Source organism: Asterias amurensis, chromosome 4 (assembly GCF_032118995.1).
Source record: "Asterias amurensis chromosome 4, ASM3211899v1".
NCBI lineage: Eukaryota > Metazoa > Echinodermata > Asteroidea > Forcipulatida > Asteriidae > Asterias > Asterias amurensis.
Window position 1 is genome coordinate 27,598,930 of NC_092651.1, and position 27,476 is coordinate 27,626,405.

Here is a 27,476-nt window from a genome sequence, read left to right on the forward strand (position 1 = left end):
TTATTCACTCCGAAAAGACGCACTGTCACATCGCTCAACGCACACCGTACGACTACTGTGTGCACAAGTCATCCGCACTCGTACCACTAACGTACAGGGGGGGGGGGGGGGGGCGGGGGGGGGGCGTTGAGTTACGCAGTGTACACGGGTGGGTTTTTATACAGCGCGGTCTTTTTTCGGAGTGAATAATAATTCGACTGCCATGAGCAAGGCTACTTTGAACTTGGCTCCATGCACAACGCCTACAGTGTCTTAGATGATAGTTAAAACTTAGATCAATGGTGAAAACGCACACGATGACGACTGAAGCGTGAGCGCAAAGTTAGAGGTGATTCAGGCAGGATCCTGCCTTGTGCTCGAGGCCGGTATCTAGTGATACTCACGCGCCATGAAGTGTGACGTCAGGTCTTCGTGCTAATGAAGGCCGAGAGGTTTTCTTTCATAGGCTAGCAGTACATTGAGATTCATGCCATGTTAGTACCGTTTGTTGCCTAATTCTACCAATCCTAGTATAACTTAATCATAATCAATTATTTTATTTATTAATTGGGTCCCTGTATGATGTGCGTGGTTGACATGACTGATGACAATGCACTGTTTCAATGGTTATACTTATATTAACCCTACAACTGAGTGCTGAGACTAACAGGTGTTGGATGTTCCGTTAAGAGATCGTAGTGATTGATTTTGTATTATGCGTCCACAACATCTCAATACAAGAAAACCTTGAAAATATTATCCCGCCTACAAGATGATCAACTGCTCCGAACTCTTCATATATGCTTGATGAACCGAACAACTTAAAATCTGCTTTTACTTTCGGTACGACGAGTTTAATGGCATTAATGGCGTGTAGATAATAGCGCGGTTTTAAATTGAGAGAACTAAGCTCTCAGGATTTAAGAAACAATCCCATCGAGGTAGGAAATGTTCATCACTAATAAGAGTTGGAGGTTTACAGTAGATTAGTCAAAAGCCATCCCGTTTCCGCCTCTATTAAAGCAACCTGATTGATCGGTTGCCTACAACCAAACATATTCAAATAAAGTTGATTAGGCCTACGTCTTATGCAAGACAACTTAAAAATAAAAATAATAAACGATGGATATTTTGAAACACAATGAGGCCCGTCTTAGTTTGTGCTTATTTTGAGTGTCAAAATCTAAAGGAATGGCTGTTTTCTCGTTCATAAAATATATTCATGCCGTAATGGTAAAGTGTTCAGAAATGTGTTTACCCCCCCCCCCCCCCCCCACGTTATCATGTTGAAGGTCGCAGAACATTAACACGCTTAGCGACTGAAACAGCCACACAATTGTAAAGATATGTTTATATACATTTGAACCAATGCTGCCTTGAAAGGAAATTTAACGATGACTGCTGCCTGAAGATTAAGCTATTAAAGATATCTGATAACAACCATGTATTGTAAACCTACTCTACTTCACAGAGTACGTATATACAAACTAATCCAAGTTTTTTTTTTATTTTGGCAGGCTACATTGTACATTATTATGTTCTATAGTAGATTTGTGTGTGGCACAGTATTTGTAAGTTTATAGAAAAGAGAGACAAAATCATATGATTTAACTTGTTATAATAAAAAATGGCCATGAAAAGATGATTTTCCCTAAAATGTTTGTTTTTAATACTGCTTGCTCTGAGAAAACATGAAATGTTTTTTTTTCCTGAGTTTCTCCTGGGTTGTTTTTGGATAACATGAAAGGCTAATTTGTATTTTTCATTTAATAATTTCTCATGGGTTGTAAACCTAACACAATATATTATTCCATGTAATTGTAGGTTGGGTCACATAATGTATGGATACTGGTCTTTCTAGGGTAATGTTGTAACGGGTACATGTTCGTTAAAGCCATTGTACACTTTCGGTAAACAGTATAATCCAAAGGCCCACACTTCGTGTATCAAAACTTATATATAAAATAACAAACCTGTGAAAAGTTAGGCCCAATTGATCATCCGATTCGGGAGAAAGTAACGGGAAAACCCACCCTTGTTTCCGCACGTTTCGCCGTGTCATGACATTGTGTTTAAAATAAAACCGTAATTCTCGATATCGAGAATTGATAATTGTTTTAATGTTTTCTCAAAAAGTAAAGCATTTCATGGAATGATATTTCAAGAGAAGTCTTTCACCATTAACTTCTGTAAACCCTTTGAGTTATTTGCTAATCTGTGAACTTCTAACTTTGTTTTAAATAGTGTTGTATTGTAGTTGTTGGTGTTCTTAGGAGGTTTTTTTTTCTTCAAAATCTTGAAGTTTCAATGTGCACCTTTCGTGAATTAGTCCTCAAATATCCAATACAAAATATAATTAACATTTATTTAAATCCACACCAAATAATTGTCGAACTTAATTATAGGGTAACTGACACCTTTACGTATAATATGCTGCACAAACAGATCGTTCCCTCTTTTACTTTCATCAAGTCAAACGGTTGTACAGGGGGCAGACTGATGTCCAAAACCTCGCCAATTCATCCTGTCCCAAGACACGCATATCAAATTCCTATCTTCCATCGATGAAAAAATGAAACATTAATGTCAAAAGGTGACTTATGCGGTGGCTCGAAAAAGCTATTCAGCAATCCCTCCGAGAACTATTGATTATTTACGTTGTCATATTGAAGAATTCAAACCAAGGACATATATGATTATGAAATGAAATGACTAGAATCCAATAAGTAGATGTGACCCATGAATTATTGCTACCGAGTTGATGCTTCGCTAGCCTGAGTAGATGTGACCCATGAGTTATTGCTACCGAGTTGATGCTTCGCTAGCCTGAGTAGATGTGACCCATGAGTTATTGCTACCGAGTTGATGCTTTGCTAGCCTGAGTAGATGTGACCCATGAGTTATTGCTACCGAGTTGATGCTTTGCTAGCCTGAGTAGATGTGACCCATGAGTTATTGCTACCGAGTTGATGCTTCGCTAGCCTGAGTAGATGTGACCCATGAGTTATTGCTACCGAGTTGATGCTTTGCTAGCCTGAGTAGATGTGACCCATGAATTATTGCTACCGAGTTGATGCTTCGCTAGCCTGAGTAGATGTGACCCATGAGTTATTGCTACCGAGTTGATGCTTCGCTAGCCTGAGTAGATGTGACCCATGAGTTATTGTTACCGAATTGATGCTTCGCTAGCCTGAGTAGATGTGACCCATGAATTATTGCTACCGAGTTGATGCTTCGCTAGCCTGAGTAGATGTGACCCATGAATTATTGCTACCGAGTTGATGCTTTGCTAGCCTGAGTAGATGTGACCCATGAGTTATTGCTACCGAGTTGATGCTTTGCTAGCCTGAGTAGATGTGACCCATGAGTTATTGCTACCGAGTTGATGTTTCGCTAGCCTGAGTAGATGTGACCCATGAATTATTGCTACCGAGTTGATGCTTTGCTAGTCTGAGTAGATGTGACCCATGAGTTATTGCTACCGAGTTGATGCTTTGCTAGCCTGAGTAGATGTGACCCATGAGTTATTGCTACCGAGTTGATGTTTCGCTAGCCTGAGTAGATGTGACCCATGAGTTATTGCTACCGAGTTGATGCTTCGCTAGCCTGAGTAGATGTGACCCATGAGTTATTGTTACCGAGTTGATGCTTCGCTAGCTTGAGTAGATGTGACCCATGAGTTATTGCTACCGAATTGATGCTTCGCTAGCCTGAGTAGATGTGACCCATGAATTATTGCTACCGAGTTGATGCTTTGCTAGCCTGAGTAGATGTGACCCATGAGTTATTGCTACCGAGTTGATGCTTTGCTAGCCTGAGTAGATGTGACCCATGAGTTATTGCTACCGAGTTGATGTTTCGCTAGCCTGAGTAGATGTGACCCATGAGTTATTGCTACCGAGTTGATGCTTCGCTAGCCTGAGTAGATGTGACCCATGAGTTATTGTTACCGAGTTGATGCTTCGCTAGCTTGAGTAGATGTGACCCATGAGTTATTGTTACCGAGTTGATGCTTCGCTAGCCTGAGTAGATGTGACCCATGAGTTATTGCTACCGAATTGATGCTTCGCTAGCCTGAGTAGATGTGACCCATGAGTTATTGCTACCGAGTTGATGCTTCGCTAGCCTGAGTAGATGTGACCCATGAGTTATTGCTACCGAATTGATGCTTCGCTAGCCTGAGTAGATGTGACCCATGAGTTATTGCTACCGAGTTGATGCTTTGCTAGCCTGAGTAGATGTGACCCATGAGTTATTGCTACCGAGTTGATGCTTCGCTAGCCTGAGTAGATGTGACCCATGAGTTATTGCTACCGAGTTGATGCTTCGCTAGCCTGAGTAGATGTGACCCATGAGTTATTGCTACCGAGTTGATGCTTCGCTAGCCTGAGTAGATGTGACCCATGAGTTATTGCTACCGAGTTGATGCTTCGCTAGCCTGAGTAGATGTGACCCATGAGTTATTGCTACCGAGTTGATGCTTCGCTAGCCTGAGTAGATGTGACCCATGAGTTATTGCTACCGAGTTGATGCTTCGCTAGCCTGAGTAGATGTGACCCATGAATTATTGCTACCGAGTTGATGCTTCGCTAGCCTGACAATGCGGCGAGAAAGAACCATCTCCCTTTAAAAATGGGATGAATATGATATTTGATGACTTGATGAATGATCGGGTGAATTGTCCTTTTAAATGGTTGATGTAGTTAAGTCGGTCTCTTACAGATATATGCAATAATCACAATATCTTGTTTTACGCCAATTTTCCCCCACGTGCATGTTTACTGCACACATAATTAAAGTAAAACGTGTACTTCTGACTCTCAAGTATGCTTCATCTAAGTAACAACCGAACATAAAAGTCAATGATGAGAGCTCGGTTTCTTTTTTTAAATTGACGCATCGCGCAAAACGAACTGAGTTCAAACGGCGTGATCATTTGGGGTTCCATTTTCTACAATGCGCAGCGGCCCTTTATCGCACCCTATTCCATCCACAAGGTCAATGTGTCTCGTAAGTGCGCACCTGTTTAGACTAAAATCCGCTGATTCAAATAGACGAAACTAAACTCCACCCACGAGTACGACGTTTCCTCGTAGCTCAACACTCACTGCGTTCCGAGCAGACCTCTGTAACCCTTGTAACGATCCATCCCTCGCTACTATCATTACACCATACTGATGAGCAAAAAAAAGTTTACGCAGAAACAGTGACTGACATCATGACGTTATGCCGCGCTAGTGTCAACACAAGATACCTGAGTACAACACACGCAAAGAGTCATCGCAAACCTTAGCTTGAATACGCAGTGTGTTCTTATCTGACATTGCTTGCTGGAACTCTGTCCGCGCATGCAACACCAACTTCAGAAATTCCTTCAAGCAAATAATGTTCCTGGCATAACCTTAGGGTGCATTATTCCCTATTTATGGAGTGTTGGGATTGGTGACTGTTCTGCAGCGGGTAATCTTGTTTCTATCATGGAAGTAGTTTCTACCTCCATGTGCCTTTAGAGCTTCTAGCGACGACGATAAACCAAAACTGTTCCACTGATCTCACGTTCAGTAGTCTATATATGTATCGTCGAGTTTCTCGGTAATACAAGCGTGACTTTTAGCTGAAGGACTCTTCCAGTATTTTTGTAAAGGCTCCTATAAGAAGGGAAGCGCGGTGAGTTATCTTTGATTAAACTGTTTTTATTTGTTAGTTGTGGTGTTAGTTTGTTTGTTTGTTTGTTTGTTTGTTTGTTTGTTTGTTTGTTTGTTTGTTTGTTTGTTTGTTTGTTTGTTTGTTTGTTTGTTTGTTTGTTTGTTTGTTTGTTTGTTTGTTTTTTTGTTTGTTTGATGCACTTATATTTATTTATTCTTCAGTAAATACGGTTAACAATTTAACAAATAAATAATAACTCCCACAAAATGTTAAATGGAAGGGAAGTAATAAGCATTTGGGTTCTATCTTCAACTTCTAGCTCTTGTTTTGTTAATGGAACAGTCGTAGGTGTGTTTCTCAGAATATGAAATTACCTTCCATGTTCATTAATCAATCAAAGGTCCAATCGAGGTAAATTTGTACCCAATTAATGTCTGGGATGTCATCGACTCATATTATCGGAAATGTGGATTTCTATCCAAGGACTGGCGGCACCCCAAACCTCCATTGTTTCTATGGTGTCAAGGTATTCATGGGTATCCAATTTACTTAAATTCATTTCAATTCAATGATACGTTTATTCCATACTCTTGTTGATAACCAGAAAAATCAAGAGTTAATTAGTACATAGATATATACAAACAAAATAAATATCTATGATAGGGGAGCGGGAGCATAAGGCTGTTAGAGTTAGCCAAGGCTGGTAGAAAACAGCCTTTAAGCCTACAAAACAAACAAAAACAGAAGACGAAACAAGGACAAGACAAACAAAACGAACACCGTCTCAGAGAAATGTATTGAGAGAAAATTTAATATTATAACAGCAAGCATACGGTAATATATTACTGCAGATTAACTAACGCAGTTTTCTTAAGCGTTCTGTTATATTTCTAAGACCTATCAGGAATTTGAGTTAGAATTCAAGTTCAATATAAGGGACATGTGATTCTTCTCATTTTTTTTTTTTTCATTTTTTTTTTATTGTTTCTTCTTTTGCGAACCAGACTTGATTGTAAGGCATCTTTCGGAAATGTTCATCAATATAAAGATACGTTTTGTATCGACAACAAGCCGAAAACCACCTTGTTAAAGCAACAAGCCATCAGGTTAGAAAGTAAGCTAACAGTAAGTCGTATATTTAGACTGAAGGCCTTGATGCTATCTCACCCATCCTAAATCCCGGACGTGATAGAGCAGCTATCGTCCATGCAATTTATGGCCCGCACCTTTCGCCAAGACGTAATAACAGGTCAGATGACCCTTATTTGTAAACCTGCGTACCATTTCTTGTGAAGCATGTTATTACCTAAAATATAAGGGATTGTGGCGCAATTAGGTCTATTTCTTATGATGGATGCTATGTGGGATATGAAATGACACTTTGCTGAAATGAAGCCGTCTATGAAATAGTTAACGACTCAATGCATATTAGTGCTGGGCGAATAGTGAAATTTTGTTATTCGGATACCGCTGTTCGTTTGTGAATGGGATGTTATGGGCGGATTGATATTAGTTTTAGACCAGTGTCACTCGGTTCATTCATAAAAATGACCGGATCTAATTTTAAGATGGCGATTTGCTTTTTCTTTTGATCGTGATTGAATCTACGTGAAGGAAAACTTTTGTAATCTTTGAACAAATTACGTCAGAAATGTCATCGTTTTAACTCTTCAAGGAGGTGAGCATAGTTAAATACTTAATATATGCTTGTTTATGCTGTTTTAATAGAAGTTTCATACGGATTCCGACAAAACAATTCATGTCAGTTGTCGACCGACGTCCGCGGATATTCGGATATTAAAGAATATCCGGTTTCTCGGTTGTAAGTACAGAATTATCCGGTTTGTAAATAGGTATTCGCGCCCTATGCGGATATCCGGTTAAGAAAAAAAAAGGCATTCGCGGTTACGGATAGGAAAACCTATTCGCCATTAACCGGATATTCGAATTATTCGCCCAGGCCTAATGCATATTTCATAATGGAAGGCAGACATTTTACCGATTGTTATCACACGGAGTAATGGTTATATTGAAACAAGCTCCTATAACGATGGCCTATGTGAAGAAAACAATGACTTACTCAAATAAAATAATAAAACAAATACAGCAACAATTGCAGAAAAAGGTTGGAATGGCCAAACAGATTATACATATAAGTAGTGTGCATTTAATCTGTGTCCAATTGTTTTGCTCGTTGACTGGCTGCATGGGTTAGTGCAATTTGGATTGATGTGGTTAATGCAAGTTAGGCTTTTGTACACGATCTGTTTAGCAAAGAGTGTTTTAATACGCTATTAAGGATCCTGGATTTTGCACGGATTCGTAGTTTTATTTTATTTTTTTGTTTCAGTGCAGGTGTTTTACTTCAATAATCAGAGACATGAAACCTGGCCCTGCAAATGAGCTCATAAAAATCAGAAGTGCGCATGCGCATCCTTCTGAAACCTGGAAGATCAAGGGCTTTGAGTAGAATGTCTTAAAGCGTTTTAGTCATCAGTATTCACTTGAGTATTCAATTAAGACATTGTGAACAAACATAGAAAGAAACTGTTAATTGATAATCTAATAAGTAACTGCTGTTGCATTATACAAGTATTTATTAGTAATACGTAACTAGCTTTTGTTGAATGGGTTGTTTTAAAGCCAGTATACACTTTCGGTAAACAGTATTGTCCAAGTCCCACACCTCGTGTATTACAACTTATATAAACAACAAACCTGTAAAAATTTAGGCTCAATCGGTCATCGGAGTCGGGAAAAAATAACGAGAAAACCCACCCTTGTTTCCGCACGTTTCGCCGTGTCATGACATGTGTTTAAAATAAATCCGTAATTCTCGCTATCGAGAATTGATGTTATTTTAATGTTTTCTCAAAAACAATATTTCAAGAGAAGTATTTCACCATTACCTTCTGTAAACCCTGTAAACTAATTGTAAATATGTGATTGTTTTCTTCTTTTTTACCGAAAGTGTATATAGTGGCTTTAAGACAATGCTATAGCTGATAACTAATTTGGCTTTATTTATATTTCGTTTGAACAGTGATCCCTCGTACGAGTTTGACTATTGCTAACTAGATGGTAAATTGATAACTTTACAGACTGGAGATTCTCCAGAATTACAAAGGCTAAGCATTTTATTCGTATAATGGAAGTCCCCAGGAAGTGTGTCATGTATAGTATCTGAGTAACACACCTACCAATACTATCGTAGCGTATTTAGGTTCAGACAAGGTTCAGTCTTTCTCAAATGTCAGCCATAAGTGAATATCTTTACTTCAACTTCAGATAGTTAGGCATTGCAGATAACACCGTGATCATTGATATGTAAAACTGTCTTTAAAGGCACTGGACATATTTGGTAATTGTCAAATACCAGTATTCTCACTAAGTGAATCCCAACATGAAAAACAACAAATCTGTGAAAACTTAGGTCAACTGGTCATTGAAGTTGTAAAAGAATAATAAAATATAAAACACCCTTGTTGCAGAATTCTGGTACATAAAAAAGGCTTCGGATCCGAAGTATTTTATTATTGTGTGAAAAATTACCTCTTACTCAAAGACTACGTTACTTTAAGAGGGAGCCGTTTCTCACAATCTCTTATATTATTATCAACACCTCCAACTTGCTCGTTACCAAGTAAGGTTTTATGCTTACAATTATTTTGAATAATTACCAATAGTGTCCACTGCCTTTAAGGGGTTAAATATAGTTGGATGATCTTATTGTTGATAAGTCGTTAAACAATTACCTATTTCACCTGATTAAAAAGCCTTGTTACGAAGCCTACTCAGGTAACGTGTGTGAAGTATCCAATAGTGTCCACGGTGCCTTTAATTATTATTATTGTCGCTCGTTAACGGAAAACCACACATTGGTGTAAGCTCTACAGCTACCTACGGGGACAATCCGTCAAGATATTTGACAATTATTATAATGACTTAAACAAAATGTTTTGTCCCTGGACGAAAAGGACTACGAACGAAAGCCACTAATGTGCTGGCAAGTTTGTTTTGTTAGAGTGTGCTTAACAGCAAGAATGTTGAGGTTTTGGGGTTTAGCGATATTTTAGCCTCTATCGATGAGAAAGATATTGGGTTGAGCAGAACCGATAAGAGCCTGACATCTGACGTCACACTTCGAGGCTCTTGAACTACGCCAGAGAGTGGCCTCGAGCCTGCTGCAATATTCCGATTAATTCAATTAATTAATTCAATTAATTAATTCAATTGTTTATTGTCACACATATAAATACATATACAGTGAAATTCACTTCGGCTTGCGAGTCTAAAAATATTAACAATCAAAAATTACAAAAAATACAGAAAACCCTAAAACCACATAGGCATACAATAACGAACAAATAAACAGTATGCGCACAATATGCAGAGAGACAATAACAGTAACAAAATTGCAAACCCCAAAAACAAATTAAAAAGTATTAATCATTAAGTAACCTTATTGCACTGGGATAAAAACTATTGCGAGTACGGTTGGAGTCGGCTCTGATCGCTCTATATCGCTTACCTGATCTCACTAATTCAAACAAACTGATTGTTGATCTTGCGATCATTTCTAAGTCAAGTTGTATGTAGGCCTACATGTTTACAAATAAAACATTATGACCTGGATGTATGTATACTTGTACTGTGATCGTTGTATCCAATGATATGCTGGTTCTGTAAAAACCAATGCATCTATTTATCATTGTGAATAGGGACAGGGGACCAGTCTATGGGAACAGTTAGGTAACAATAATTATGTTAATGAATCAAACTCATAAACGATTCGTCTACAATTCAAAAACAGCAAAACACAAGAAGTCATGAATGTGTTCTTCTTTTTCGTATTGTGGTTATTACCAATGTGAATTTATAAGGAGACTAATGGCAAATTCAACATGGTATCGTATGTATTTTGGGAATTGTCAATTATTTTTCATACCTTGTGTTAAAATAAAAAATCAAATTCGCTCACACACATGCGACTAAAAAGGTTGGAGTCTGAACTTGGATTCCTTGCCCTAGAACTTGATTATCTTGTTTGATTTATAAAGAAAAACAACTTAAATACAAGCTTGCCCTTAACTCTAAAACATTCTTACAATCTTTAATTCATAGCCGCGCTCCGTGTATTTGCAATGTATAACTCGCCATAAAGACTCGACTTTTTTTTATATGCCAAATGCAAACACTATTCTTTATGTACTTCTCACCACGTGGCTATATACACTAATCATCGTTGCCAATTCCCTTTGTTTTAGGCGGAAACGGATGGGTATTGTTACTTGATTCTTTTAAAACAGGTGTTTAGCAAACGCTAGCAAACATCTCAACCAGCAAACATAATCTTTAGAATCTGCTAAGCAATTAAACAAGAACAATACATAAATTTGTACCCATTATGCTGCTGATGTGTTTACGTGAAAATACATAATGTATATTTGTCACAGTCATAATCCTTGGAAAAAACTTAATCAATAGCAATCATACAATAATACACGTCTGTCGTGTCCTTTATAGTATTTCTCCTTCCTTATTCAGTCTCCCCCATCGTGGAGGAAATTAGATATTAGCATGGTATCTTTGTGCTTTCAGCACTGTGTAGTTACGCTGATTATATAGAAGGCAGCTGCGTTAGCTTGTTGAGGTATGAAAACGGACAGTTCAAAATGATGGGTAATCTGTATTGGTCTGGAGGGTTTTTCTAAACTGAGTTGACTGTACCCAATCCATCAAGAATCGACACCTGACTTAATGAAACAGACGTCATTTCATTTTAGGTGATGGGGAAACAGAGACACTGTCTTGAGACGTTTCCAAAATTCGAGAAGAGTTTATTAGAAATTCTACTCTACCAGTCGTCACCTATTGGCGTTGTGACACGTTGAGTGTGGATGAAACCGTGCAAACAATGCTACATGACCACTTGGGAGTATCCTTAGCTACTGGAATGGTTAATGTGATGGGGCACCTGGATAACCATTAATCGGCATTACCCTGCTTTGGGCTCATGTTGCATCAATGATCGGTGCAGCTCATTTTGGGCTCACATTTATTGGTGCGATGTACTTTTCTATCTATGTGTTTTTGAATACTGAGCGAGTAGTTTCAAATCACATTGAGTTGAATTTTGGTACGTCTCTAGATAAAGACGTTTATAATGTAAAACTTGTCATGGTGTTTTGCCGTCTGATTTGTATCTTGCGAATGAAACATCCTATATTCTACAAGTTATTGCAAAAGGCGTGAGATGTCAATAGATGTGTACACCGATGCATGATGTCATCGCAAAATTAGCATCAATCAATCAGTTTATTTCCACAGTTTCAAAATCACAATCAGTATCAAATCATATGCAATGTAAGTTGGAAATTAAGAAATAAATAGTTGTTTGATAAGATTAATTAAATGAATAACAAGCATAGGTCAGGTGACGTCACAAAAAGTAATACATAATATGAGACAGCACAACCTTAATCTGATTGAAAAGAAGTAGTGATGGCATCATCACGTATCGGATGACGTGACATTAAACGTGAATTTTTCAAAGTCTATCTGAGAAAATGTGATTGCGGTGAATCTTTGCGCAAATTATAGCATTTTTGGCGAACCAATTTGTGGCTAGCTGCCGGACAGTATTAACATCCTAGACTGACTGTGCTGTATGCTGGGGTCTAGTTTGCCTATTGAAAAGATTCGAGTTAAGATAGTGGTTGATGTTGCTGATCTTCCTAAGTGCCATCTTACAAGACAAGTTGGCCATGCCTGCATTTATGTTATGTCCTCTTAGCCTTCTCTCGAGAACGGTGGAAATAAATGTGAGGGGGGTTTCAACTACATGAGCAAATATTCACCTTCACTATCTTCGAAAAACAGATGTGGATTTAGATTTCAAGCTATACGATGCATTGACCGTCAAAGAAAGTCACAAAGATATATTAAGGGATATAGATGGTCAACTTTGATTACTCTATACTAGGCCATTCTCTGCTAGCCTTAAGTTATTATTTGCATAGGTTTACTTCACCAAGTACACTTTCACTACATTACAATTGCACGGGATTTTGTTAGATGACGTAGTTTGCGTCTCAACTCAAGCCATGTGAAGTTCGGATAACATCACCATAAGGAATACACACAATGCGTGATTCAATAAAGGCATGCTTCAATTTGCATTTCTCTTAACAATATCACTGTTATTACTAACGACTACATGTTCGTGCTTTTATACTCGCGACATAAATGCTATATTGAGTTTATAGGGTTGAGGGGAAGCAAAGATCAAAGACTACATACACTCAAACAAATGAACACAGTCACAGGACAACAACGTGCCATCATATAATGCATGACATGTCAGGGTTAGAAAATGTCACCATCACTTTGCATGAAACCTGAATGCCAAAATTCATTCGGACCACCATCGTGGGAATATATTGATCTAAATAATATATTAATCGTGCGCAGCATATCCTGTAGTGTTGTTTCTCTCAAACCCATCGATGCACATATCTTGCAGGAAGTCGTTCAATTTATTCCATGCATAAAGTTATTACACGTACGTAAGATCTGTATATCCCTTAAACCACAAATAACGCATATTACTTGTTAAAACTATATAGCCAATCTTTCTATCTCGAAGGGTATTATTAACTGATTCCACCATGGTAAATGTTTGGAATATTTCTTCAAAAGTAGAAGCTATTTCAGGTGAACTAAAGCTTTATTTCTTTCCCCCATTGTCCCCATGATAATGTATGTTTACTTTCAATTACTTGTAGAGTTCCCAAACGTACCCTCTAGAATCTTAATCGCAGTTAATGGCCGAATCTCTCCATCGGGGGATTCCCAGCTGTCCTTCGGGAGGGAAAGCAACGTAAGGTTAAGACTCAAACCACTATAGAGTAATCTTTGTTTTGCATACAATACTGCGTGTCATATTGAACCCTCAACAACTATAACATCTCCATCCAAAAGCCATGTCTGTTATTAATAATGTTAATTGTAGTAAACATCCTGCAGAAGTATTTCATCGTTTAATAATAAAACCCACCTGCCGATTAGAAATCAATGAATGCATTAATCATTACTTAGATTCTAGAGTGATCTTTCTTAATAATTGTGGCCCTATTTGCGACTGGTACCTACTGCCACCTCCACCTCGTAGTGTTCGTCAAAATATTGTGGCACTTAGTTGTTTTTCGAAACAAGTATAAGCACTGTATTCAGCTTAAATTTTCATGTTTGATTATCTTCCTTGATAATTTTCCCAAAAGGCCTAAATATGCTGCATAAGTTAAAGAAGAAGAAAAAAAACATTACCTCTACCTTTAAATTGTAATAATTTTCTTTAAAATGTATGTTTGGAACGATGCCAACCACTCAGCTAAATATCCACACAGCTACAATAATTGGTAAAAGTTGTTATGGTGTACCAGTTTGGTGTTTATTCCATTAAATTAAACGCAATCAAACCAGTCTGGTACTGAACAACATGTTTATTCAAAAGTAAATCACAATGTTCAGTTGATAGTTGATAGTATTTAATGAAGTAAACTTAATTGCGAGAACAATACACTGGTTAAAAAAAATGGAATGGAAATGTATTGAATTGCGGTCACAAGGAAAAGCAAATCAAATTAAATTGTTCGCAACCATTTCACCAAATTTGGCCTTTGGCAGTGTGAGTAAAATATTCAATCACAACCAAACATTAACCATTATAGGCAACAGCAATCAGACATTAAAGACAGTGCACACTATTGGTTATTGTCAAAGACCAGTCTTCTCACTTGGTGTATCTCAATATATGCAAAAAATAACAAACCTGTGAAAATTTGAGCTCAATTAGTCGTCGAAGTTACGAGATAATAATGAAGGAAAAACACCTTGTCACACGATTAAGTTGTGTGTATTAGATGGTTGATTTCGATACCTCAAATTCTAAATCTGTGGTCTCGAAATTAAATTCGTGGAAAGTTTACTTCTTTCTCGAAAACTACGTTACTTCAGATGAGCCGTTTATCACAATGTTTTATACTATCAATCTCTCCCCATTACTCGTTACCAAGTAAGGTTATATGCAGATAATTTATATTTTGAGTAATTTCCAATAGTGTCCACTACCTTTAAGAATACAGACAATAGCTCTATTGGGCAGATGGTATCAATCGTTCTTTTACTCAGAAAGCAAAGTTCGTAATATTTATTAAAACATTTTGACTCGACCTTTTTCTGTTATCGAAAACACTACTCTGTTTGTGCATGTATAGAGAGATAAGGTCAGTACCTTCCTATAGTATATCAATAGTCGGAATTTGAAATGTTATGCGAGTTGAGTCTACGGCAAAGGATATGTATCAAGATGGAATTCAAAAGGTTATCTCAAAATTCACTCTGTATTCTGAGCAGTTTCAAGCCAGTCAACTAGAATGAATAGTTTCTCCTGTAAACGTGTTTCGGGTAAAATAGATATCCATATTTGTTTCTTCAAGACATATGTTGTGGTTCATAGGTTTACAACTTGAATCTCAATATAAGAAACTGCAAGAGCATGATATTTCATTGTGGTTGTATTCAGCTAAGGAATCTCGGAATAGCGAACATAATTACTGTACTAGCCACGAACTCAATTGAGAGAAGACACTGATAGTTTTTGTTTAAGATGTTGAAGGAAAACCCTAAACTTGTTCCGGGGAAAATTACCGACGCAATTAGATAGCGACTGGAAACTCAATCCACACAGTGCCCCGACGTGACTCGAACCGGGGTCATAGAGATAGAAGGCGATGAGAGATACCACCCGACCATCCTACTAGTGGTTAAAGTCTGGTTGCACAACAGGCATTTATAATGTACAAGGGGAATTGAGTATGGTTCTTTTCAGGTCGCTTTGTTTTCCAATACCCATACGTTCCAACATTGTTCCAAGGATGATGCAAATGCATCAGGGTGTCGGAACACAAGAGCACGTGGAATTATGGGTGTCGGAACACAAGGGCACGTGGAATTATGGGTGTCGGAACACAAGAGCACGTGGAATTATGGGTGTCGGAACACAAGGGCACGTGGAATTATGGGTGTCGGAACACAAGAGCACGTGGAATTATGGGTGTCGGAACACAAGGGCACGTGGAATTATGGGTGTCGGAACACAAGGTTAATACAGAAATATGGGTGTCGGAACACAAGGGCATATGGAATTATTGGTGTTTGAACTTACGGGCATGTGGAATTATGGGTGTCGGAACACAAGGGCACGTGGAAATATGGGTGTTGGAACACAAGGGCACGTGGAATTATGGGTGTCGGAACACAAGGGCATGTGGAATTATGGGTGTTGGAACACAAGGGCTTGTGGAATTATGGGTGTCTTTGACAAAACAAGTTATATCTCGTTGTTTTCACTGATGACATGGTTCTAAATAAACTGAAAAATAATATGTGAGCTTTATTTCCACAAATCAGTTTGTTGTTATTTAATATTTGCACCAATGTGGAATCGATGCGTGCAGGTAAATCTAAACCAGATCAAGCTTGACAGAGGTTGAGATGTGCTATTTCTGGATCCATTGATATTGAATGCTGTTCACAGAAACGATTGAAGCTTGAGTTTAAATACCGCCTGACTAGACTTAAAAAGACCCTGCCGAACGGATTTACAATAATTAAGTCATGCCTAAATTCGGAATGTCACCGGTCAGTAAGTTCTTCGTGCCTCGGCTCATAACTCATTTTCTTCTTTAAGCAATTATTAGCATAATGACGTCCAGGTACCTGCCGCTACTTCCTAGACCATGGTGTCTCTGGTGTATACAGTTTCATATTTATTTCAACCTAGCTCTTTTTGTCCATGACTTTTATTTTCTGCGATGTCATATAGAACATATTAACGGATACGTTGCCTTGGATCGGTCGAGTTGGTCTTTGAAAAACGTTTGTAACCGTTTTTTATAAAATGCATATGGGTAGAAAGATGTTGTAAAAGTAGAATACAATGATCCACACAAACATGCCTCGAAATTGCGTGGTTTTCCTTTTACCTCGTCGACTAACACGTCGGCCATTTATGGGGGTCAAAATTTTGACTCCCATAAATGGCCGACGGTGATAGTTCGCACAGTAGAAGGAAAACCACGCAATTTCGAGGCAAACTTGTGTGGATCATTGTATGCTACTTTTAAAACATCTTTCCAACCATATGCATTATATAAAAAACGGTTACAAACGCTTTTGTTTTGACCAACTCGTCCGATCCAAGGCAACGTGTTCCTTTAATGGCAGATAATATTGGTTTAATTTAAAACGACTCTAAGGAGCTGTATTATTGGCGGGTAATCGACATGGATAATCCCGAGAGCCAGTAACTCTTGATTCATATTTATGTGCACGCCTAGATTGGCCTAAATTTATAGGGAACGGACAGCATTGGAAAGTGACTTACTTCAAATCGTTTAGTTTTCAGTAAATACTGTTACGCCATCCAAATCAGCCAATCCAATACTTTATGGAGTAGTTGGAATTTAATTGTATTAGCCTACTAAAAGTAATTGAAACAAGTATCGATTTTGACATTCGAAATACCTAACATTAATATGTGAGGTTTATTTCAACGACTTTGGCAGTATATAAGACTGGACTGCCCTACAGAGTTTGATATTGCAATGACTTTTATCATCAGAAAACTGCATCTGATATAGACACCAAGAAGTGTCGTAAATGTTTTACCCACTGTTACGATCTCAGTGAATATTGGTTTGTCTTCTTATTAAATATAACAGATGTAAAATTCTTTCTTCAGAAGTCTGTCAGAGACAGAAACACTTGTTGTCAATATACACACATTGAAACATACAGTCAATTCAGATACAAGAAACTACAGGCAGTCTAGTCTATGCTGACGCTTTTTATTTATTTTGCGTTTTTCGATGACAATTTGGCAACATTGGCTCTTAAGTAGGCCACTAAAGATGAGAGCTACAAAGATTGAAATGTTCAACAAAAAGAGGAATCAAACGGGTAGAAAGATGACAGTGAAGTTACGGTGGAACTTGGACAGGTAATATCCAGGATACAGGTAGTCATTTTCAAATGGGACACCATTTCACTGAAACCTAATTTCGCTAAGAAGGAACGCGGTTTTTCAAGTGTTGCTGTACTTTCAGGTAGGTGGTACATTTTTGTCCTTAGGCTGATAACCCCCGGCCGGAACAGCAAATTTATCATAAATCGACACTTTCAAGTCATAATGAATAACTGTTGGGCGCGATCGGTCAATCTGCGCGATCAACCGATCGCGCTGCGCTATTGAACGATCAAATTATGATCAATTGGTCGCGCAGCAATCGGTCGATCGCGCAACAATCGGTCGATCGCGCAACAATCGGTCGATCGCGCAATGACATCTTTGCGCGATTGACCGATTGCGCTACGAGTATTTTTTACCGTTATCAGCGGATCGCGCAGGAAAGGCTTTGCGCGATCTACCGATCGTGCAGGAATGGGTTTGCGCGATCGACCGATAGTGCAGGAAAAGTTTTGCGCGATCAACCGATCGTGCAGGAAAAGTTTTGCGCGATCTACCGATCGTGCAGGAATGGGTTTGCGCGTTTGACCGATCGTGCAGGTAAACTATTCCTTGGGGCGATTTCTCAAAGTAATAAAATTCATAGCAGGACAAATTTTTAGTATCACCATAGTGATTTATATAGTGACGTCATACTACGATTGATTTGCAGTTACAATCAATGTTACATCTTTGCGAATTCGGCCCCTGAACATCAGCCGATCGCGCCAAACAATTCCTGCACAATCGGCCGATCGCGCAAAACCATTCCTGCACAATCGGCCGATCACTCATAACCATTCCTGCACAATCGGCCGATCGCGCAAAATCATTCCAGCACAATCGGCCGATCGCGCCGAGCCATTCCCGCACGATCGGTTGATCGCGCATGTTTGTTGCCGAATGTTGCGCGATCGACCGATTGTTGCGCGATCGACCGATTGTTGCGCGATCGACCGATTGCTGCGCGATCGACCGATTGCTGCGCGACCAATAGATATTTCAATAGCGCAGCGCGATCGGTCGATAGCGCAGCGCGATCAACCGATCGCGCAGATTGACCGATCGCGCCCGACATAACCATTCTCGGCGCTAGCACATTCCTGAGCTTATCTTAAACATTTAGGTGTACGGAGTCAATACCTTTGCTGCCAAAGATTTGTAGGCAGAATTTGAACCGCTCCCCTCTTCCTCTTCCCCACTCTCCCTTTCTGGGGTCTTTAGAGGTTTTGTTGACCATTCATGTACTTGCCTATGTGATATGGCAAGTATCTTCAATTAAGTGGTCCCTGGATGACAGTGTATTTAGTGCACCAATGGTGGCGGAGCCCTAAAGGGTATGGGGTGAACACACATTGCAAACTGTGGCTGAGAGACACTTTCTAATCAAGCCGTAAAGATCTTTAGGTGACTATTGAACTGATATGAGATTTGCATGAACCGACCGAGTTGAAATCAGATCTAGCTTGTTGTCAAACACCATTGTGTTCCTTGGTGCCAATTATGTACTATTGAAATGAAGAATTTAATGTGACATATCCTGCAATTATTACATTCAGTGATAATGGGTTCAGAAATCAACATGAAGGTGCCATTTTATGGCAATATGCAGTCAGTCACATTTGTATCAAGCTTAGATTATACAGTGTACTCTATTCATCAAGGGATTGGTTGGAAGTAGAGTCCCCAGTCCTTTCTCTGTGATTCGATAATGGACTGGTTGGCCCATGTTGGCATACATGACAATGGTCTTTAAACAGGTACTGTTTGGTCACTCGGGATATGATGTGGTTAACGCAGTACCCTTCGGGCACCAACTACTAAATCAGTCAGTTTCCAGCAAATAACCTCAGGACTTACCAGTTTAAAGCTGCCATTATCGAATACAAACAGACTTAGATTCGATTTAGTTTCATTATTAAAGAGTGTTTTGTGTACACTTCTTGTGTCACTCACCCTTTAGGCGTGCAATGAGATTACTCGTCAGGGGTGAGCAAAACGACACCGATTTTTTTACTCGTTGTTATTGTTAGTTGTTGTTGTTGTACAGTTGTTGCTGTTGTTGTCGGTGCTGTTGTTGTTTATACGCGAGAAACAGTTAAATATTTGTTTACTTGTAAAGTGTTATAATAATAGAAAAAATAATAATAATAATAATAATACCAAAACTTGTATAGCGCCCTAATCATGTGTAAACATGCTCTAGGGCGCAGAACATGGAAAAATAGACAAACTAAAACATAAGAAAATACTGAATTATAACAACGGGAGGTTATGCAGGTTTAGTATTATTTAATCCTTATAGTCTCTTCATTATGAATTGTTGACGATCTTATGATGATTTTAAAAACGGCTTTGTGACAAGAAAGTCGTAATATGACAAATTCAACTTATAAGTCAAATAGTGTGTTAAGGTGTTAACATTGAAAGTGGGTGATGAAACCGCGTTATATTTTCAAGCGCTTTCGTGGACGGATACAATTGGTAAAACAATATGTAAGTTGCTTATTTGTAGGATTTGTCACATAATTTTGACTGTGATTTTGTCCATCAGCAGCTGAGAGATGTCATGCTCTTCTTTTTGTTTTCAATCACTTGATGCCCCACCCCCTTCGCCCAAACTTGGGATATATTTGTTATACCTCAATCAAGAGCTCTAAAGTCCACAGTGATCTTTGTCCAGATATGACCAAGTCCATCATGCATGACTGCAGCTAGCTCCTCAGCACTGACCAAGTCGGTGTCCGGTTTCAGCATGTCCACGAAGGTGAGAAATATTTTCCCACGTGAGGCTGAGCCCTTTGTGGATTCGCAGTGAGAGATTATAGCGCCAATAGCTCCATGCTACGTACGCAGTGCCCTCCAAGCTTGAGACGGCGTTGACGGGTCTTCGCCTTCACCTTTATTATGCTATGACAGCCTTTATTATGCTATGACAGCCTTTATTATGCTATGACAGCCTTTATTATGCTATGACAGCCTAGACATTCACATTCCTCGTGTGTCATTCCACAAGTTGCTTGGGACTGTACCCAGCATCTTGATCCAGAGACGTCTACATCTTGAGTCGTGGGGCTTCAATATCTTTCCTTCTGTGAGAGATGAACGTAACACGTGACCTTTTTAGTTGGTCACTGAGCGTCGATGACCATACCTTTTTCATGGTCTGTCTTCCTCGGCTCTTTTTCACTAACGTTAATCAAAGCTACAAGGTACTTGAAGTCAGATTCAACTTTTTGAGATGCGGATGCTTGATTCTGAGGAGAGCCCCTTAAAGATCAACCGTCACAACACACTTCGTCTGACAACCAAAGGTCTCCAGCTGGACCTAATGTCATTTACGAGATGTCCATGTCTGACTCGGCATTCGTCACACGCACTACCCGACTCTTGCGAGGTACGGTGAAATCCCAGCTCCGTATGTACAGTCAACTCGGGGCGTAGTCAAAGACAATGAAGAAGAGTCATTTGACCAAAGTCTACCTTGAAGCACTCATTCATGATGTTAAATCACTCTGTGACTGTCAAAGTACTTCCATTTGGTGTAACTTTGTAAATTAGTTTTGGTTGCGCGGAATTCTTTAGTCTTTTCAGTTCGCGGATAGTTGGTCAAGCAGCCCGTGGTCCGTTTTCAGTAATTGTGCCGCGCATAGAAAAAGTTCGTTTATTGTTCTGGGTCGAGGTTCAGAGAATTCCTTTTGGTCATGATATTTGGTTCGGGTATTGTGAATGGGCACATTGTGAACATGGTATGTTGGAATCTAGGTGTGGCAATCGACTGAAACCGTGCCCTCCTACATCGAAAATATCATGACAACCCAACCCCGGTTTTAACTAGACGCATGTCGTCGCCCAACCCGCGACTGTAACAAAGAGTCCAGGTAACCACTAACCGACTTAATAGGGCTAAGCCGAAGGCCATCTTGAAGGACGGATTGTCAAAGTCGCCAAGCAGGCAAGAGACAAGTGTCGTGGCGTCTAGAGCAACTGAAAATACCGGTTTTATTTGAGATTGGTTTTGTTAGATGTTTTAATGCGAAGTAGCGAAGTGTGCTCCAAGTTGACGAACCCTTAGGATCAATCTAGGGACGTTGTAAATAATGTGTACTCAAAGTCAAAAGCGGGACCTTTGAGTTAAACGTCAACAAGAAAAGTTATGATTTATAATTGTTTATTGTTTCAACCAAAAGGCTTGGAAGAGGCACCATTGAGTTGTCTAAGAAAAAAAGTTGTTTATTTATATTGATTTAATTGACTTATTGGTTTCCTAAGCAAACCGGGGGGTAAGAAAATACCCCTTGATGTTACGACATAACAAACTGTACTGTATTTTCTGTAAATTTCTGTAAATATCAATTCCCAATATATTATTAAAGAACTTTGTTTATTTCAAGTATAAGAATTGTGTTCATCATATCAATTTATTTTCGTTCATTTGATGCGTATGTCACTATATTACCATATTTGTAATTCGATGTGACAGTTACACAATCTAATGGTAAAGTGACCACAGCCTGGTGTTTCGTTGACTGCCCGGATCACTTGCACAAACTTGTTGGGTATCCCGTTTGCAATGGAGTTGTTCATTGTGTTTCATTTCATTTAATAAACATTTGTTTTCACATGGATAAGCACTTTAGAAAACAAAACAAAGGTTACAAGCAATTTACTTTGTGTTTTAAGCTTTGGCTGTTTTGTCTGCTTTTAATAGTTTGTCGCGTCCTGTCACTGACATATTCCTGTCGATACCCGTTCAACCAAAACAGAGAGGCTGGGGGACCCGTAAATAACTTAAATAACGAAGGTTTGAACAATTCAAGACATAGTAAGAATGCAATTTCATTTTCCACTTCTCCAACAGGGGGCGTGTCTCAGAGGAAAAGAAATCAAGATGACATTGAAGACCCATCATAGCAACTAGGTAAGTGAACTTATAAAGGCCATCTCAGATGACGTCACTACGATATTGACGGGGATCTTAAACGCACCGGGTCACATTACTGAAGTACACGAACATGCGTAAAGATATGCAATATATAGTATAGTCACCATGCATTAAGCTATAATGGCAGAATCCCCCCCCCCCCCATGTTGCTAAAGATATGTGACGTCAGAGAGAAGCTGGGTCTGAAGGGGCCAAGGTATGGGCGGACAAATCGACTAAAATGACAATTTGCCATGCCTCCTCATTAAGAATTGCACGATCAAACTATAGGTTGGTTTATAACTCCCTTTTAAACCCTAACCCCGCCCCTTATCCCCACTCCCTCATTTGATTCTAACAAGTTCCAGTGTGTACGGATACCCTTTTGGTAGGGAAATGCTGATGGCAGTACACGTGTTTTTTGTTAAATGTTTCCATTGTGTGAATAAATATACCGCGTGTAGCACATTGTTTCATCGTGTAAAAAGTACCCAGTAATGTCATGTGTGTAAGGACACAAGTGCCCACAAAAAGGGTCAACATCTGGACCACTCTTTTTTTCACACGACAAAGTATGTACCGCCAATTAGTACTCATCATTAGTGTTCAACGTGTATTTTATGTTTTTCTACCTAGTGGTTGATTGGTTTTGGTAATAATATTATACGCACCAACACCTCGCTATAATGTCGAGAAGGTATTTAAAACTAATCTGTACGTATACCACAACTAGCACTTCATGTTGATTAATCGGCAAGCCGTCTTCTAATAAAGGCAACGGTGTTATTTCATGCATGTTTAATTAATATTGACACATCTACAATTCTTTAATCTACTCCTAAGGAAGACACGAGGTCAGTAATTGCAGAGACAAATTAGTTGAAGTCAGAAAGCCTGATGATTCTCAATAAAGAAGGGCCACAAAATAATTTTATGAACTTGGTCACTCTCCCTTACATATTCGTATTGTGTTTCAAAAAAACTATGCAACCAAATTTGACGCGGGGTGTTTAAAAAAATCGTCTACTATTATGGTGTGTTTAATATCTACAATACATTTCTTGAGCCGCGGATTCAAATTTGACCGTTAAAGGCAGTGGACACTATTGGTAACTACTCAAAATATTTATTAGCACCAAACCGTACTTGATTACGAGTAATGGGGAGAGGTTGACAGTATAAAACATTGTGAGAAACGGCTCTCTCTGAGGTCATGTAGTTTTCGAGAAAGAAGTAATTTTCCACGAATTTGATTTCGAGACCTCAGATTTAGAATTCGAGGTCTCAAAGTATAAAGCATCTGAAAACACAACACTTCGTGTGACAAGGGTGTTTTTGTTTCATTATTATCTCGCAACTTCAACGACCAATTAAGCTCAAATTTTCACAGGTTTGTTATTTTTATGCATTATGTTTAGATACACCAATAAAGAAGACTGGTCTTTGAGCAATTACCAATGGTGTTCAGTGTCTTTAAAGCCATTATACACTTTCGGTACAGAAAAAAAAGTTCAAAGATTTACAAATAATTTACAGGGTTTACAGAAGGTAATGGTGAAAGACTTCTCTTGAAATATTGTTCCATGAAATGCTATACTTTTCGAGAAAACATTAAAACAATATCAATTCTCGATAGCGAGATTTATTTTAAACACATGTCATGACACGGCGAAACGTGCAGAAACAAGAGTGGGTTTTCCCGTTATTTTCTCCCGACTCCGATGACCGATCGAGCCTAAATTTTCACAGGTTTGTTATTTTATATATAAGTTGTGATACACGAAGTGTGGGAATTAGACAATACTGTTTCCCGAAAGTGTATAATGGCTTTAAAGGACAACCGCATCGCGATGTATGTCACTGCATAGCCTAAACATCTTTACGTTTAATTGAAAGGTGTGATGTTTCCACGACCAACAACCGTTTTATACTTAATCCTGTCTAGCTGTATTGCAGATACTGGCGAAACTTACGCACTAGATGGTTGATAACTGTTTTTATGTCACAAACGGTTCGAGGGGATATCATAAATCAGACGAGTTTTCTCGTCATCTGTACAGTGTGTAAATCTGTCGTTCTCGGGTTAATTCTCTGTATACTCACTTAAGCCACTCGATTGTCATTGATTCTCGATTCGTTAAGGACGACCACTACAACACGGTATTCTGCCTTCGACCCAGGATCAGTGTATAAAAGTTGATGTAAATCTACCTTGCCTCACATTTCCTGTCTCTACACACACACACACGATCAGGCATCAGTGACAAACTGCTGGATTCATGCACGTCGTACATACTGTGAGGTTTTTTTTCCACGTTCATTCACATAAGGGTATTACTCCAATTTGATGAATAAAAGTAAGATTAACATGACATGGGAGTCAGAAGTGAGATAAATAAGGTATTTGTTCACAGATAACCTAACTGCAAATCACCCCGTATTTCAAATCATTTCACATTTATTTCTATACAGTCAAAAACACATGAAAATCCATTTACAATGTTTTATAGCGAACAGAGTAGTTTAGTCAGTCAACAAACGGGAGGCCAGTATGGAGGCCGATTTGATATTAAAAAAACAATCAGTAACAAATTCCAATAAAATATAAATATCATGCTATTAAAAGAGAACAATGCTTTTAAAAATCTCTACGATTAAGGTCAACAAGACAAAGCAAACAAAGAGATGGGAGAGCTAGGCTACGCCCTAAAATAATAACTGTAAGCAGTCCTATGTATAGGAACAGTCCAATATTAGTACAATAGTTCAAAACAATCAATCGAGACTTTACAATAAGACTTCCTTTTGTACAACTTTCCAATACCGGCATGACTTCTTTAAACCAGTGTTAGTTGCGGTATATCCCCCTCAGAAACTTACCGAATGCCCGGGAGCTAATTGCCCTACCAATCGGCATGTCCATTCGGATCTTGAGCGATATCGAATCGAACCATAAGACCTGTGAGCACAAAATGCAGCTGTGCATGTTTCATTTGAGTCTCTACTGTAAAACATCCCCAGTTGTCAGAAGGGATGAAGTTAGATTGGTCTGTATCCTCCTCTAACCAGTGGAACGAGATGTTCTTGACATTTTAGGAGTTCTCACCATCCTTTCTAACCGGAAACGCCGTAGGGTGTAAACGTATACAAGGTGATTGTTAGGTTGACGTTATGCTTTAATCCAACCGAACCTAGTGGCTTTGTGAATTCAGCGATCCTAAAGCATGGTCCTAGTATCGATACTGCAACGATGTGTAAGACTTGATTTCAAACTGAAGTAGCCCCACTTCAATTTGCAAACTTCTATTTTACCTTTGATCATCCCACTACTTAATATGCATTTGTTTATTGATTAAAGCTCTCGTTGTATATCTAGTTTCCTTCTGCTTGAGGTGACCACATTTATATGTTAATAACAATACAAACCGAAATCAGTAATTAGTTTTGACTTGGTTAGTGTGGTACCTATTTGGATCAATGGTTAAGGGATTGATGCGATAATCATAGAATGACAACTCTCAAGGGAATTACGACTGAAAAGCAATTATCAGGTGAGGTTTGTTCTCTAGTGTAGCATGTAGTTACGTATCGAACACAAGGTAACAAATTATCTCAACGACACCGTCCTTACAAAAGAGCAAATTGGTATATTACAGTCTATGCATTTTAACGCACACGGTTCGGGTTCCTTATCGACACAAACAGTCTATGCATATTAACGCACATCAAGCTTCAAGTTCCTTATAGGTACACGTCAGTATATGCATATTAACGAACATTACGCTTCAAGAACATTAATGGTACATCACAGTTTATGCAGATTAACGAACATTACGCTTCAAGAACATTAATGGTACATCACAGTTTATGCAGATTAACGAACATTACGCTTCAAGAACATTAATGGTACATCACAGTTTATGCAGATTAACGAACATTACGCTTCAAGAACATTAATGGTACATCACAGTTTATGCAGATAAACGAACATTACGCTTCAAGTCCCACACGGTATAATACAGTTTATGCATATTAAAGCACATTATGCATCAAGTTTCGTATTGGTTCAAGGCAATTTGCATATTAACAAACATAACGCTTCAAATTCCTTATTGGTTTATTACAGTCTATGCATAATAGTAACGAACACCAAGCTTCAAATTCCTTATTGGTTTATTACAGTACATGCATATTAACGAACACCAACTTTCATGTTCCTTATTGGTTTATTACAGTCTATGTATAATAATAACGAACATCATATTGATACATCATGCATATTAACGTAAGGTTCAAGTGCATTTCCTTTGTCGGTAATCAAAAGAGCAGTCACCTTCAATATATAATGCAAATTTCTCGAGCAAAAAGAGGTCACAAAGTAAGCTTAATTGGTACTCAGAAACGGTAATCACTGGTGTAAGCACCGAGGATCATTGAGGGTTACTTCAACCTAATGAGTTCCGCATCATTATATCCGACCAGGAACCTAACGACAGGCATAGTGAGTTGAACGTAACAGTTTGTCAAATACAGTAGTTCAAAAATAACTAAATGTCAGAAATTACTAGACCGGACATAATGTTTTATGAATTATGTTTTGGACATTGTGGTCCAAATTGCTTGTAAAATAAAAAATAACAATTCACGGTCGACATAAGGATCCTTAGAAGCGTGCTACAAAAACCCAAACGCAAGAGGTATTTCGTAATAACCTGTCTCATACTTGGTTTTGTATTCAAGTGCTTGAATATTACCAATACATGACTTGTATTAATTATAATAAACAAACAATGAGAAAAATAATGATAATACTATAAATATTAAAGAAAAATGTATAATAAAAAAAAGACAAAAGGG

General features: G+C 38.6%; 1 protein-coding gene across 1 annotated transcript in view; it reads left to right on the forward strand.

The window, feature by feature from the left end:
• Nucleotides 1-5,325: 5,325 nt before the first annotated feature.
• Nucleotides 5,326-27,476, forward strand: part of LOC139936328 (relaxin receptor 1-like) — a 138,927-nt gene continuing 116,776 nt past the window's right edge. Inside the window, exons 1-2 of the mRNA XM_071931122.1 lie at nt 5,326-5,646; nt 22,557-22,616. The gene's annotated coding sequence lies outside the window, so the exon portion shown is untranslated. The remainder of the gene's footprint in view (nt 5,647-22,556; nt 22,617-27,476) is intronic.